The following is a 14,111-nucleotide window of genomic DNA, read 5'->3' as shown; positions in this document are numbered from 1 at the left end:
CAGGAAGTATCAACATGATCTCAGGGACCAATCAGCATCTGAATGATATCAAGCCTCTATGTGAAGGAAATCCCCTTAATGCCAGTCATCACCTGCAACACTAAACAAGCTCTGGCATTACCTCTGTAATGAGAAGATCATTTGTTTCATCATTACGATAGAGATGTCGAACTATCTATTAGTCTACAAAAAAAAAATCTGTGCGGTCGCTGTAGGAGAAACGTATTATTATATTGCACCCATTCAAAAGAATAGATGACCATGCACTACATGGCTGTGTTGAGTGCACCAAGTGGTGGACACCCTCTACTACCTCACATCCGATTATAGGGAATATGGAAAGGGGTTGTCCCAAATTTGGAATATGATGTTTTGAATATTTTATATATATATATATATATATATATATATATATAGATATATATATATATATATATATATATATATATATATATATATATATATATATTTTTTTTTTTTTTTTATATTTTTTTTGTCCTACCCTTCCATAGTTCTGCAACCCTCATGTTTCTTTAGCAGTTAAAGATAAAGGGAAATACAAGATCCCTAGAGATACAAATATCAAACAGGGAAACATAAATAGAAACTATACGAAATCACACAGGCTCAGCAAACTGGAATTGGATTGTTATCGGGAAGATTGCTGCCTCTTTTTTATCCATTAATTATCAGACCTGCAAAAATATTATTTTCTCTTACTCTTTTTTTTATTTTTATCAGTGAGATTGTTAACAAAGCACATTGCACAGCTGGACTTAGTGGAAATGTTTCTCTTTTGCATGCTGTGAAATTAATATATTCATGTAGATGAATGCAAAGCATATAAGAGAGCATGCCGCCAGGCTATATATGTTATAAGTAGTCAACCAAACGTTGGAAATGTAATCTATAGGATCATGGAATGTGGAATGTGAATATTCAATATGTTGGAATATTACAATATGTCACATTGAGACCATGAAATTCAGTCTCAAAGAAACTTAAGTTGGCCATACATTAGGGATTTAGGACGGCTATTTTCTGAACGACTTGTCATTCATGGTTTGGATGTGAACACTGTTGTTTTGGACAGCGACGCCAAAAATTAAACCAACAAATCGCTGATCGATCTCTGCCTTGCTCTGTTGCCTGGTCTGGGCTTCAAGTGATAACATGTACATCTGTTACATTTTGTGTCCCAAAAAAGCAGCAATAGTCGGGGAAAAAATGGTCTAAATATTTTAGTATAGTAAACACAATGACACAGTGGTATAATAGGGTGAACATTTTGGACTTTTTCCCACTTACTGTGAAAGAGTTTTTTTGGGAATATATTGATGGCCTATCCTTAGAATGTGTGATCAGTGGGGTGCCCAAACCCTAACCAAACAGCAGTAGTGTATGGGAGTTATGGAACCAGCATAGATCAGCAAGCTCAGCTGTTTCCACACTCCCGGCCACCTCATAACTCAGAGTCCGGTGTTCGGTGACAGTGGGAGAATGTAGGATGTGGGTCAGGGGCAGGGTTGGACTGGCCCACCAGAGAACCAGAGGATCCTCCGGTGGGCCCAGGCTCTGACACAATAATGAGCCTTAAAGGTCCAGCAGAAGACAACCACATTTGAAGCTCTTTGCAGCAATCACCTGCCACTAGGGTCTATTTCTTATGGGATGATTCACAAATGACCTATTAGACCTTATTGATGATATATCCTATGTGTACAATGATAACAACAAGGACTATAATGAAATGAAAAGTGAACATGTACATTTTCTATATAGATGGAGGGTGGGCCCTCAGAATTATCTCCTCTGGTGGGCCCAAGGAACCCCAGTTCGACGCTGGTCAGAGGGCCCTGTTCTAGAGATAATTCCGAGTTCTGGAGGTGAAACTCACATCTATCGGACAATTATGGCCTATCCTGTAGATCTCGAGAATGGGAGTCCAGAAACCCCCTATGCTCATCACTACACCCACTTCAGTGGGAAGGAGCTTCAATGGAGTGGCTGTTAAGCATGTGCCTGCCACTTCATTCAATGTCTATAGGACCAAGGGAAAAAGCTGAGGGCTGTACTCAGCTGATTCCATCATTCCCATTGACTTTGAAGGGAGCAGCAGCATTGCACAATTTCAACCTCCGCTCCATTCAATGTTCTCTTCACTGTGGTTGAGCAGCGAGGAGGAATGGGGAAACAGGACCCCCGTTCTCTTCATCGGTGAGGGTCCCAGAGATGGGGACCCCAGTGATCCAAGAATTATCATCTACTCTGTGGATGTGATAATTGTCGATTTTGGTACAACCCCTTTCAGATTATAAAAAGTTATTTTAGAGCAGTTTGTCTAAATTGGACATATTTCTGTCGGAACTGCATTGAAAAGAATGGTGTTTAGGTCATATTTATAAAGCCATTTTTTAGTTGCATGCAATACAAGTTATTTACAAGAAAATACCCACACTTTTCTGTGTGCCGCATTGATGAATGCATTGCATGCTACAAGAAAAAATATTATTGGTGCACTGCTTGGTGCTAAGTACCCCAAGGCTATGATCATACACTGTGCTGCACCTATTCAAATATATAATGAGGACAGTGTAAGTATCCCCTAGAGACATAGCATGTACCCCTAGAGACATAGAATGTACCCATAGAGACATAGCATGTGCCCCTACAGACATAGCAGGTACCCCTAGAAACATAGGAAATACCCCTAGAAACATAGCATGTACCCCTAGAGACATAGAATGTACCCCTGGAGACCTAGCATATACCCCAAGAGACATAGCATATACCCCTAGAGACATAGCATGTACCCCTAGGACATAGCATGTACACTTAGAAACATAGCAAATACCCCTAGAAACATAGCATGTACCACTTAGAGGCATAGCATGTACCCCTAGAGACTGACATTGAATGTACCCCTAGAGACATTGCATGAACTCCCTAGTTTAAAGTTTAGAGAAATGAGGCAGGAATAGTAAACCAAAAAAATGCAATGACGCATAAATAGAAGCAGATCCCCAAAAGTTGGATCACGTCACAAGACAATTAATTAATTTAGTGGTTCAATGAAGTTATAATGAGGACAGATTGCTGTATGTACTTAGCACATACTTAATACATTGACTTCTAGTTCCTAGCTTGATTCTTTCTTACTTCCAACATTACGTATCCAGTATCTATCCCTTTTTTTTTTGTGGGTTATCGGAACTGTGAGAAGCATTTTCTACAGGTACTGTAAATGGTAACTGTACTGTCCACAGCCGTGGACCATCGTTCTGACTTACCCCCGACAGCCGTGGCCATGGACGTGTGAGTGCTGGGCAGCATCTCCCTCCTGAGAGACGCTGGCACTCAGTTCCACGTGGCTATGCTGGTTCCCGTAGGGTGTGCGCGCACGCCCCCGGCCTTAAAGGACCAGTGCACGCACATGTAAAAAAAATCACTAATTAGCCCATGATCACCCTGGACTATAGAAAATAACTGTCACTCATTGCCTTATCGTTGTTGTTTTTACCCATTTTAGTCTTAGCAAATGGTCCCATAGTGTTCCCGTTGTTCCCGTGCCCTGCTACCTGTATCCCGTGCTATATTTGTTCCTGTGCCTTAGATTGTTGGAGTCGTGTTGTGCCACCGGTCACGTCTGCTGATATACACCACGTCTGATGCCTTCAAGTTCATCTGTGCCGAAGCTACTGTCTGGACTATCAAAGGTACTCTTGTACTAGGATTGTTGTTTGGCCAGCTGCTACTCATCTACGGCGGTGCGGCCTAATGGGTCCACATACCCACGGATCGTGACAGTAACCATGTGACATTGTATAAGACTAGGAGAAAAAAGGGTCTTCTTTTATTCCCATAAGCAGCATCACTCTTGCCCAGGGGCATTGTGTCTGGTATTGCAGTTCAGTTCAATTTCAATGGGGCTGCAATGCCATATCAGACACAGCCTATAGACTATAGTGGCGCTGTTTCTTTAAAAAAAAAAACAATTAAACATCCAATCCCTTTAACTTTATAACATACTACTCTTTCTTGGCTTCAGTGTCTACAAAAAAATAGATTGGCCAAAATAGAAAAGAATGGAAAAAAATTAAACATGTCTGGAAATGCAATGTTTTTTGTTTTTTACTATCCCCAAAGATCATTACAATCAGCTTAAATAGCAAACGAAAGTAGTGATTAGAGAAATTCCAAAATATAAAACCCAATGCTTATATCCCTTGTGGCTAAAAGGTAATAATAATAAGTCTGATGTTATCCTATAGGTGCTTTTACTGTACAATAGGCTTCTGCCATGCCATGCAACTGTACGGGCCATTGAAGACAGAGAAGCTATGGAGAATATTCTACCTCCTGTGTTTACTATATTTCAAATCAATAGAAATTATTATCTTGTTTCTTAAAGGGGACCTGTCACCTCTCTTGACACGTCTGTTTTAATAAATAATTGTATCCCCGATGATTATTAATTCTGGAACAGCTTTTATTAGAATTCTACAGTGGGCCGTTTCTCTGTTGTTCCTCCTAGAAATTTATGAATAAATTGACAGCTGAGTGTTACCAGTAGGGGGTATGTCACTACACAGACTTACACTGTCCAATCAGTATATAACCTAAAGAAAAAGATGGCAGTAGACTAGAAATGTAAGAAAAATGAAAAAATACTTTATTGAGGATAACATGTGAACATATTATGATAAAAAGAGAATCCATAAACCAACAGGTTAAAAAGACATACAAGCCATGCAGCAAGTTGTATGAACAAGGAATGAATGAATAATGAATGCCTGGTAGTGTAAACTATCACTGTATGTGTCTGCACGCTAAATCCTGCCCACAAAGGTTTGAAACAACATGAAATAGACATGCGCCATATGAAGTAATTGAAATAAGACGAAGGCATTTGCGCCGAAACGCGCGTTGGGGCGGACATCTTGCCGTGCATCTAGTCCTGGACTTATCATGGGTATGTTTAACTGTCGCAATCTGCTCCAATATTGTTTCACTTGTTAACATTGTTTATCTCCTGACACTTTTATATATACTTGTTATTTATTTCAATTACTTCATATGGCGCATGTCTATTTCATGTTGTTTCAAACCTTTGTGGGCAGGATTTAGCGTGCAGACACATACAGTGATAGTTTACACTACCAGGCATTCATTATTCAATCATTCCTTGTTCATACAACTTGTTTACTTCATGAGCTGCATGACTTGTATGTCTTTTTAACCTGTTGGTTTATGGATTCTCTTTTTATCATAATATGTTCACATGTTAGGGTATGTGCACACACACTAATTACGTCCGTAATTGACGGATGTATTTCGGCCGCAAGTACCGGACCGAACACAGTGCAGGGAGCCGGGCTCCTAGCATCATAGTTATGTACGATGCTAGGAGTCCTTGCCTCTCTGCAGGACAACTGTCCCGTACTATAATCATGTTTTCAGTACGGGACAGTAGTTCCACGGAGAGGCAGGGGCTCCTAGCATCGTACATAAGTATGATGCTAGGAGCCCGGCTCCCTGCACTGTGTTCGGTCCGGTACTTGCGGCCGAAATACGTCCGTCAATTACGGACGTAATTCGTGTGTGTGCACATACCCTTATCCTCAATAAAGTATTTTTTCATTTTTCTTACATTTCTAGTCTACTGGCATCTTTTTCTTTAGGTTATATATTTATGCTTTGGATGCTTTGTGGGTACACGCCCCAGGATCTAGCTCACACTTGACTATATGTTTGTTGACAGCTGCATCGCATTTCTCTTGGGCTGATCAGATCCATGTTGTGCTTTTCGGTTATACTGTCCAATCAGTGCTGACAGAGTGAGACTGTTTAGGGACATGCCCCTTTGACAAAGGGAATGGTAACACCCAGTTTTCAATGTATTCATACTTTTCTAGGAGGAATAACAGAGGAACGGCACATCACAGATTTCTAAGAAAAGAGGTTCCGAAATTGTTTTTTTCATGGGTAATACAAGTATTTACTAAAAATAGATGTGTTAGGAGAGGTGAAAGGTCCTCTTCAAAAGGGTTTTACGGGAATACAAATGAATGGCCAATTTTATGTTCAGGCATACCGAGGTACAGTAGGACCCAATAGACTTAAGGGAACCATATTATGCTTCATACAATTTGGAGGTTGTAGAGAGCTGGAAAAATTGAGTGTACATAAGCCCTAGTAAAAATCAGCTCTGTTTTTTTTTAAGTGGTTTTGCACCACAGGCGGTTTTTGACAGGTTTTTTTAACGCATCTTTTGCTGTGAATTTTGCCACATTTTTTTATGCCTTTTTTGCCTCTTTCTTCAACAGGCAAAGGAAAAAAACGCAAGTGTTTTTTGCCATAAAACACGTCAAAAACCGCCACTGGCCGTTCGCTGCATTTTTTTCCGTCTTTCATTGATTTCAACAGGGTTTTTGAGGTGGAATATGTCTCAAGATGGGGCATGTCGCTTCTTTTTCCCGACAATCAGTTGACTGCGCTATTGGTTCCGTCAAGAACAACGGAACGCTGTTACAATGGTGACAAACAGAAATCTTTAACATATTTTCTGTCACCATTGAGGGAAATGGAAGCCGAGGTTTCCGTTTGCCTTTCCGTTGAGGGGTTAACCCAACAGAAACCTCCGACCGAACCCCTCAACAGAAGGGCAACGCTGATGTGAACAGGCCCTAAATGGGATTTACCCGTTTTACTTACATTGTACAATACTTTATTGCAGAATTTCAGTGCATACTCCGTAACCGAAATTCTGTGAGCTCAGATTTAAAGAAATCCAAAAATTTTTTATCTCTATTCTGAAAGGTGACTGAGATCCTTGACATGCTAATTTTACAAATGAATGCAGATTTACGTATGTGTTTTATGGGTAATTCAAGGACATCTTCAAAATACATTTTGTCAATATGCTTAGCAGTCTTTTCCTGAGGGTCTATATTTATTTCCAGGTGTCAAGGATGAAGTACAGATAATTTGTTGGGGCAGAACAAGACTTTAAGCTATCGGCTTGATGATTTTCCCCTACGGACATTTCAAAATGAGCAGAGAATGTTAACTACATCAGAAACCAGGCTCAGAAACACCGAAAAGGCAACTTTTAACGGTCCTGTGAGCTTCTCAAGGAATGTCTAAATCTTCCCGCTGGATAACAGCAGCTATCTTCATGACAAGTCCGATTACATTTACTGACTGAGGCTAAGTAAAAAAAAATGTTGTTACTCTATCAACCTTTACCACTCTGTCCTTTCCAATATTCATCAGGATGTTTAAGGGGTTATCCATTTTAACTATCCCTTTTTGTTAGAAGGGTATCCTGAGGATAAGTTGACCACATTACTGAGATCACAAGAGATCATCTCAAATATGTTCCAGAACTTGGTAGCAAGTGCTCAATTTCCCTGCAGCACCACTGCAGGGAAAAGTAAGTATTACACAATGTTCATTGAAATCAATGGGTTGTTTGTGTAATGTATGGACGTCCTGGGTCCTCCAGATGCAGAGATCCTTTTTGTAGCCGATCTCTGATCTAGTAAAGAGATGAAGGTTCTGAATGCGGACCCCCTTCTATTAACTCAGAATGTCCTTGTTGAGTATTTGAAAATGGGTTTCCTAAGACACGTCCTCGAAGCTCCATGTTTCATGACCATTGACTCTGTGCTATAAATATGGATTCTATGTAACATATCTGCATTCATTTGTTTGCTTTTTTAAACTTATTTTTAAATTCATTTTTACAGTTTTTTTTTTTACCTTATTTTACCTTTGTCTAATGTATTAAAGAAGAACCAGAAAAGTTAGATTTTACATTTGCTGACTAGATAGGTTACAGCTGGAGCTTCACTAGAATGTACAGGAAAGCAATTAATTTTTTCCAGAAAATCCATTTCATACAGGCCAATTCATCAACTCATCTATTTTCAGGCCAAACACATATTTTTATATGTTTTTAAAAATGATATTTTGTTCTAAAGGTTGATCAGAAATTTTATAATTTGCGTTCAATCCCCTTGATATCTGACCCAGATATAAAGTAATTTAATTGCAAATTAGCAATCTGGACTGTTGTGGAAATGTTTGGATTGTGATGTATCACACATCTCACAGGTTTAATTTATTTATTTTGGAGATTGGATAAATCTAAAAAAAAGTATTTTTGGTTATTGATTTATTTTATAACTAAAAAGATTTATTTTGGGAAGAAAAAAATGTGCATTTTGATTAAATTGAATGAGGGTTTTTCACAGAATTCATATGGGATTTTGATGAACTTTCAATCATATTTGCATGGAAGGAGGAGACCTTTATTCAATTGAGGTCTTCCTAATTGCTCAACTGTATTATTCAAAAATTTTATACATTTCAAAAACATAAACACCACAAACTTCAATACATGAGACTTGAATTCCTATTATAACACCTACAGGTAAAATACACCCATAATCCAAAGAAGGTCATATATGCAGCTGCCAAATTTGACGGGAGGCATGAAGAGGAGAACATATGAGACGTGGCATCATTACGATACTGGCAGCTACTGGCTCAGAAGCAGCGCAATTTAGACCTAAGCAAAATACAATTTATTCATTTTGTCATAAATATGCCAAGGGTTTATTGAAGTTCTGGCAGCAATATGGAGAGAATCCTTGGAGAAAATGATACGCTCAGATTGTGAGCAAATATGTTGCAATTTATAAAGACCTACCAGATAAAATGCTACAGTGTACACCAGTTTTTTTCAACCTGCTGTGTTTCATTTAGACATATCAGACCCTCCAAATGTGGTACTGATTGATGAGATGGCACTTACAAAATTCTATGGACCTATACTGTACCTCAGTGGCACTGATGGGCCTGCTCCATCACATGGTGTATTACAGAGATATTCTCCGCTAGGATAAATGCTTCGAGGGGAGAATTTTATTTTTATGTAGGCACCATAAAGCGGCACTTTAAGTGCCTATGGGTCTGTAATAGGGCATTATGGGAGAGGGTAAAGTAAGGGAGACTGATAGGAAAGATATCTCAGTAACCAAAGTTTCCTTTAAGGGTATGTTCACACGGCCTATTTACGGACGTAATTCGGGCGTTTTTGCCCCGAATTACGTCCGAAAATAGCGCCTCAATAGCGCTGACAAACATCTGCCCATTGAAAGCAATGGGCAGACTTTTGTCTGTTCACACAAGGCGTAATTTACGCGCCGCTTTCAAAAGACGGCGCGTAAATAGACGCCCGCGTCAAAGAAGTGACCTGTCACTTCTTTGGCCGTAATTGGTAAATAGTAACTAGTCAGGGCTCTATGGTGGGGGGATAATTCCCCCCCTATAGAGTCCTCTGCTGTCAGTAAAACGCCCCCCCCCCCCCCTCCTTTGCAGTATACTCCTGGCTTTGTAGCTTTCCTGTGCTTAATTAGCGTGGGAAAGCTACAAACAGGGCTGTGACTGGTGAGATATCGGTGCCGTAATGATATTTAAATAACCCCATGAACTGCCAATGGGGCGGTACTTGGCAAGGGGGCGTGTAACATCGCTGTGACACTGTCCAATCAGCTACGGACAATGTCAACAGCAAGAGCTGGAGAGAGGAGAGCATGTGCGCACGCACGCTCTCACTCTTCAGCTCTCGGCAGGCAAGTACAAGACTGTGATCTCAGGTGAGAGATCAGTCTTATCGTCCTTGTCTGCCGAGGGCTAAAGAGTGAGAGCGTGCGTGCGCGCACAGCTCCGATGCCATGAAACAGAAGAAGAAGAATTCACACTCTTCTTCTGTTCCTTAGTGGTGGCGGAGCTGCGCGCTCGCGCGCACGCGCTGTCTATCCAGCTCTTGCTCTGAAACTGTCTGTAGCTGATTGGACAGTGTCACAGCAATGTTACACGCCCCCTTGCCAATTACCTCCCCATTGACAGTTCAGGGGGTTATTTAAATATCGGGCACCAAATATTACAGCACCGATATCTAAATAACGAAGGAGGCTAGGAAAAAAATGTAAAGTGCCCCAGAGTTTGTGCGGCCCTCCCCATTACATGCTGCACTCAGCTGCACATGTATGGGGAGGTGAAAGGTTCTCTTTAAAAGAAAGGTGTTATAATTTTTTTTTTTTTATTTGATATGTTTTATTTTATGGGCCTAATTTTTCTAATTATTTTAATATGTTTCCGAAGGTAGCTATTTATTCATATGTTTGTACGTCTGTGGGGGCAGCCAGCTTTATTTTTATTTTTCATACTGCTAATTTTTGTTTTGCAGGTTCCGCTGGACCATTTGGACTACGTCGTAGATTCGTTGGACTACTTCGCTGATTTAAGCTTTTTTTCTTTTCTTTTTTATAATAAAATGGTTAAAGTGGATTCTGTGGAAGAGTTGTCATTTCAATAAAATAAATTACTTTATGTCTCTGTTTTTTAATACTTCATTACCGCCTTAGTAATGGCTGCTGTCTGATCGAGAGCGTCCATTACTAAGAAGGGGCTTAGTGTTAGCCAGTAATAAGGCCGTCACTAACCCCTATTATTACCCCGGTACCCACCGCCACCAGGAGTACCGGGAAGAGCTGGGTACGATCCAGCACCCGACCATCTGAAGTGAAGGGTACTTGGGTGGCCGCAGGCTGGTACTATCAGGCTAGGAAGGGCCAAAAACCATGGCCCTTCCCACCCTGGTGATGCTAGGCTGCTGCTGCTGCTTTATTGTATCTGGCTGGCTATGAAAAATGGAGGGGATCTCACGTTTTTTTTTCAATTTATTTTTAAAAAATGACGAGGGGTTTCCCCAATTTTTCATAACCAGCCAGATACAATAAAGCAGCTGCAGCCTAGCATCCCCAGGGTGGGAAGGGCCACTTTTTTGGCCCTTCCCAGCCTGATAATACCAGCCTGCGGCCTAACCATCGTTTCAGATGGCCAGGTACTGAATCGTACTCGACTCTTCCCGGTATCCCAGGCGACAGTGGGAACCGGGGTAATAATAGGGGTTAGTGATAGCCTTTTTACTGGCTAATGCTAAGCCCCAGCCTTAGTAATTGAACGCTGTCAATCAGACAGCTGCCATTACTAAGGCCATAATAAAGTATTAAAAAAAAACAGACATAAGAATTTTTTTTTATTGAAATCAAAACTCCCCCATGCAACCCTCTTTCACAATTTTTTTTTTTTTAAAGTAGATAATTGAAGTGGTCCAATGAATCTACGACGTAGTCCAAACGGTCCAGCGGAACCTACCAAAAAAAAGTTAGCAGTATAAAATGTAAAAAAAAAAATAATTTGCCACAATAGAAACCCCTGCTCCGCCGTTTGCTCTTGTAGGCCACAGCCTGGTTTAGGCCTGAGGCCTACAAGAGATCGGGAGCACGCTGATGACGTCAACTGCCCGGCACGATGACGTCACTGCATCATGCCGACCACGCCGGGCCACTGAACTCGGTTAAAAATCATGTCAATTAGGTAATAAAAAGGGGGCATAGAAGATGTTAAACCATTTTCAGTGTTAATGCTGCGTTGCTGATCTATAATACTAAAGTAATACAGTAAAAAGCGTTCTTTAAATCTTCTCTATACATTAAACAGCACTTTACAAATAAACAACAAATGTTTTCCTATTTAATTTTTTTATATATTGCGTGTTTGATGTGTAAAGGTAGTAATGAGAAAACTCCGATAGATTGGGGGGGGGGGGGCACATTTTTATAGTTCGCCTCAGGCAGCAGAGGGGCTAGGTTCACCCCTGGTTGCCCTGGTCATTTTACTAGTATTTATAGCTGGGGCAATATAGGGATATTTACTACACAATTGCCTGTAGCATTATGAGACCTTGCAGTTTATAACAATGATGTTCAATAAGGGCCTGTTCACATCACCGTTCGATTCCGTTCCGTAGTCGACTCCGCTATTGATTCCGTCGGAAAACCGGAAACCAGCCGGAATGGTGACGAACGGAAGCCATTAGCGATGTTACCATCAACATTGAGATCAATGGTGACTGAAATGGAAGCTGTGCTGTCACTTTCACTTTCCGTTGCGGGGTTCACCCGTCAGAACCTCGGAACGGAAGCGAACGGTGATGTGAACAGGCCCTAATGTATTTTTTTGTTCACACAGCTTTAATTTTTTTGTTTTGTTTTACAAGTTGTTTCTTACTTACAATTTTTTTTTTTTTTGTGTGGAGGGGGGGGGGGGGGGCGCCATTTCCATTTTCGCCTCAGGCAGCAGAAAAGCTAGAATCGGCCCTGGGTGCATGGGTGCTGGTGTGGCCATGTATTGTTGTCAATACAAGGGCATCTCTCTTGTCCTTGTACTTGACACACAATATGTTGCTGCTAGAATGTGCCCTGCTCTCACCCCTTCTGAGTGTTTGCCCAAGCAGTGTTTTAGGGAGGCCTCTCATATTTTTTCTAGCAGTGCCACATGCCACAGTATTTCTGGAAGCGAGGCACTTGAAGAGTGGGACGCTGGTATAAAAATTATCCAGGTAGAGGTGGTAACCCTGGTCCAGCAGTGGGTGCACCAAATCCCACACAATTTTTGCATTAATTCCCAGTAAGGGGGGGCATTCTGGGGGCTGAATACTGATGTCCTTCCCTTCATATATCCTGAATTTATATGTATACCCTGATGCACTCTCGCAAAGCTTATACATCTTCACGCCATACCTTGCCCTCTTACTCGGCAGGTACTGGCGGAATTGAAGCCTCCCTTTAAAATGTACCAGGGACTCATCTATAGAAATACACTTCTCGGGGGTTGGGCAAACCGGGCACTGAAATGGTCTAACAGGGGTCTCAGCTTGTACAAACGGTCAAAACTGGGGTCATCTCGGGGTGGGCACTGCTCATTATCCGTATAATGCAAGAAGCGAAGTATTGCCTCATAACGCATCCTGGACATGGCCATACGGTACATCGGGGTGTGGTATAGGATGTCCGTGCTCCAGTAGGTCCTAATGGATGGCTTTTTCAGAAGCCCCATGTTCAAATGAATTCCCCAGAACTTGCCCAACTCTGCTGCATCTACAGGGTTCCACCTGTGGGACTGGGCATAAAATGATGTAGGGTGCTTAGTAATATACTGTTGGGCATATAAATTAGTCTGGGAGACCATTAGCTCTATAAAGTCATCAGTGAAGAACTTCTTGAAAAAGTCCATCTCACTGAGCCCTGCCGTATTAAATTTGATCCCCGGGTTGCCCGTGTACTCGGGGATTTGGGGCTCATAAATATCTGGTGTGGGTGTCCAAATTGGGTCACTTCGCTCGGGGGTTACAACTTCGGAGGGGTCACTTCGCTCGGGGGCTACAACTGCAGTGGTGGTCCTGGAGTGTCTCCTAGGGGGTTCCTCCTCTTCATCACTGGATGAGGAGGTGGATAAATAGAACGGAGTCTCACCACCCGACGACTCTGTGTCGGAGGCAAGAAATGAATATGCCTCTTAGGCACTAAATGTCCGTTGGGACATGGTTGTTTGGAGCAATAGGCTGCTACCTAAACTAGCCCAAAAATTTGTTTTTATAGAACAAGTGGGCTTCCCTGACACTAAACCTAACTGGGGCGAGGGTACCTAACACTAAACCTAACTAGATTTTATTTGAACTTCCCTGAGACTAAACCTAACTACGGCGAAATATTCCCTGACACTAAATCTATCTAAATTATTCCAAGCTTCCCTGACGCTAAACCTAACTACGGTGATGGATCCCTAACACTAGATCTACCTACGGTGACTGATTCCTGACGCTAAATTCCCTGACGCTATACCTAACTACGCTTTTTGATGGTTCCCTGACACTAACTAACCCTAATACTAAACTAACTAAAAGTGAAATTGTCAAAATTTTCTAAACTGCCCTTTTTTTTTTTTCATTTTTATATATTTTTTTGTTTTATATTGTTTTATACACATTGAACTGTGACAGTCTGCTGTCGGAAACAGCAGCTGTCACCGCTCGTGAACGCGCGCCGCGCGAATGGCGCCGTGTTTACTCCATGACCTACTATTAGGTCACTGAGCTCGAACGCTATAGTTAGCATGACCTAATAGTAGGTCATGGAGCGTTAAGGGGTTAAGGAAGCAGTATACAAGACTGACATACATGGTTGGAGTAAGACAGA

This window comes from Rhinoderma darwinii, chromosome 7, assembly GCF_050947455.1.
Source record: "Rhinoderma darwinii isolate aRhiDar2 chromosome 7, aRhiDar2.hap1, whole genome shotgun sequence".
Lineage (NCBI taxonomy): Eukaryota > Metazoa > Chordata > Amphibia > Anura > Rhinodermatidae > Rhinoderma > Rhinoderma darwinii.
This window is presented reverse-complemented; position numbering follows the sequence as displayed.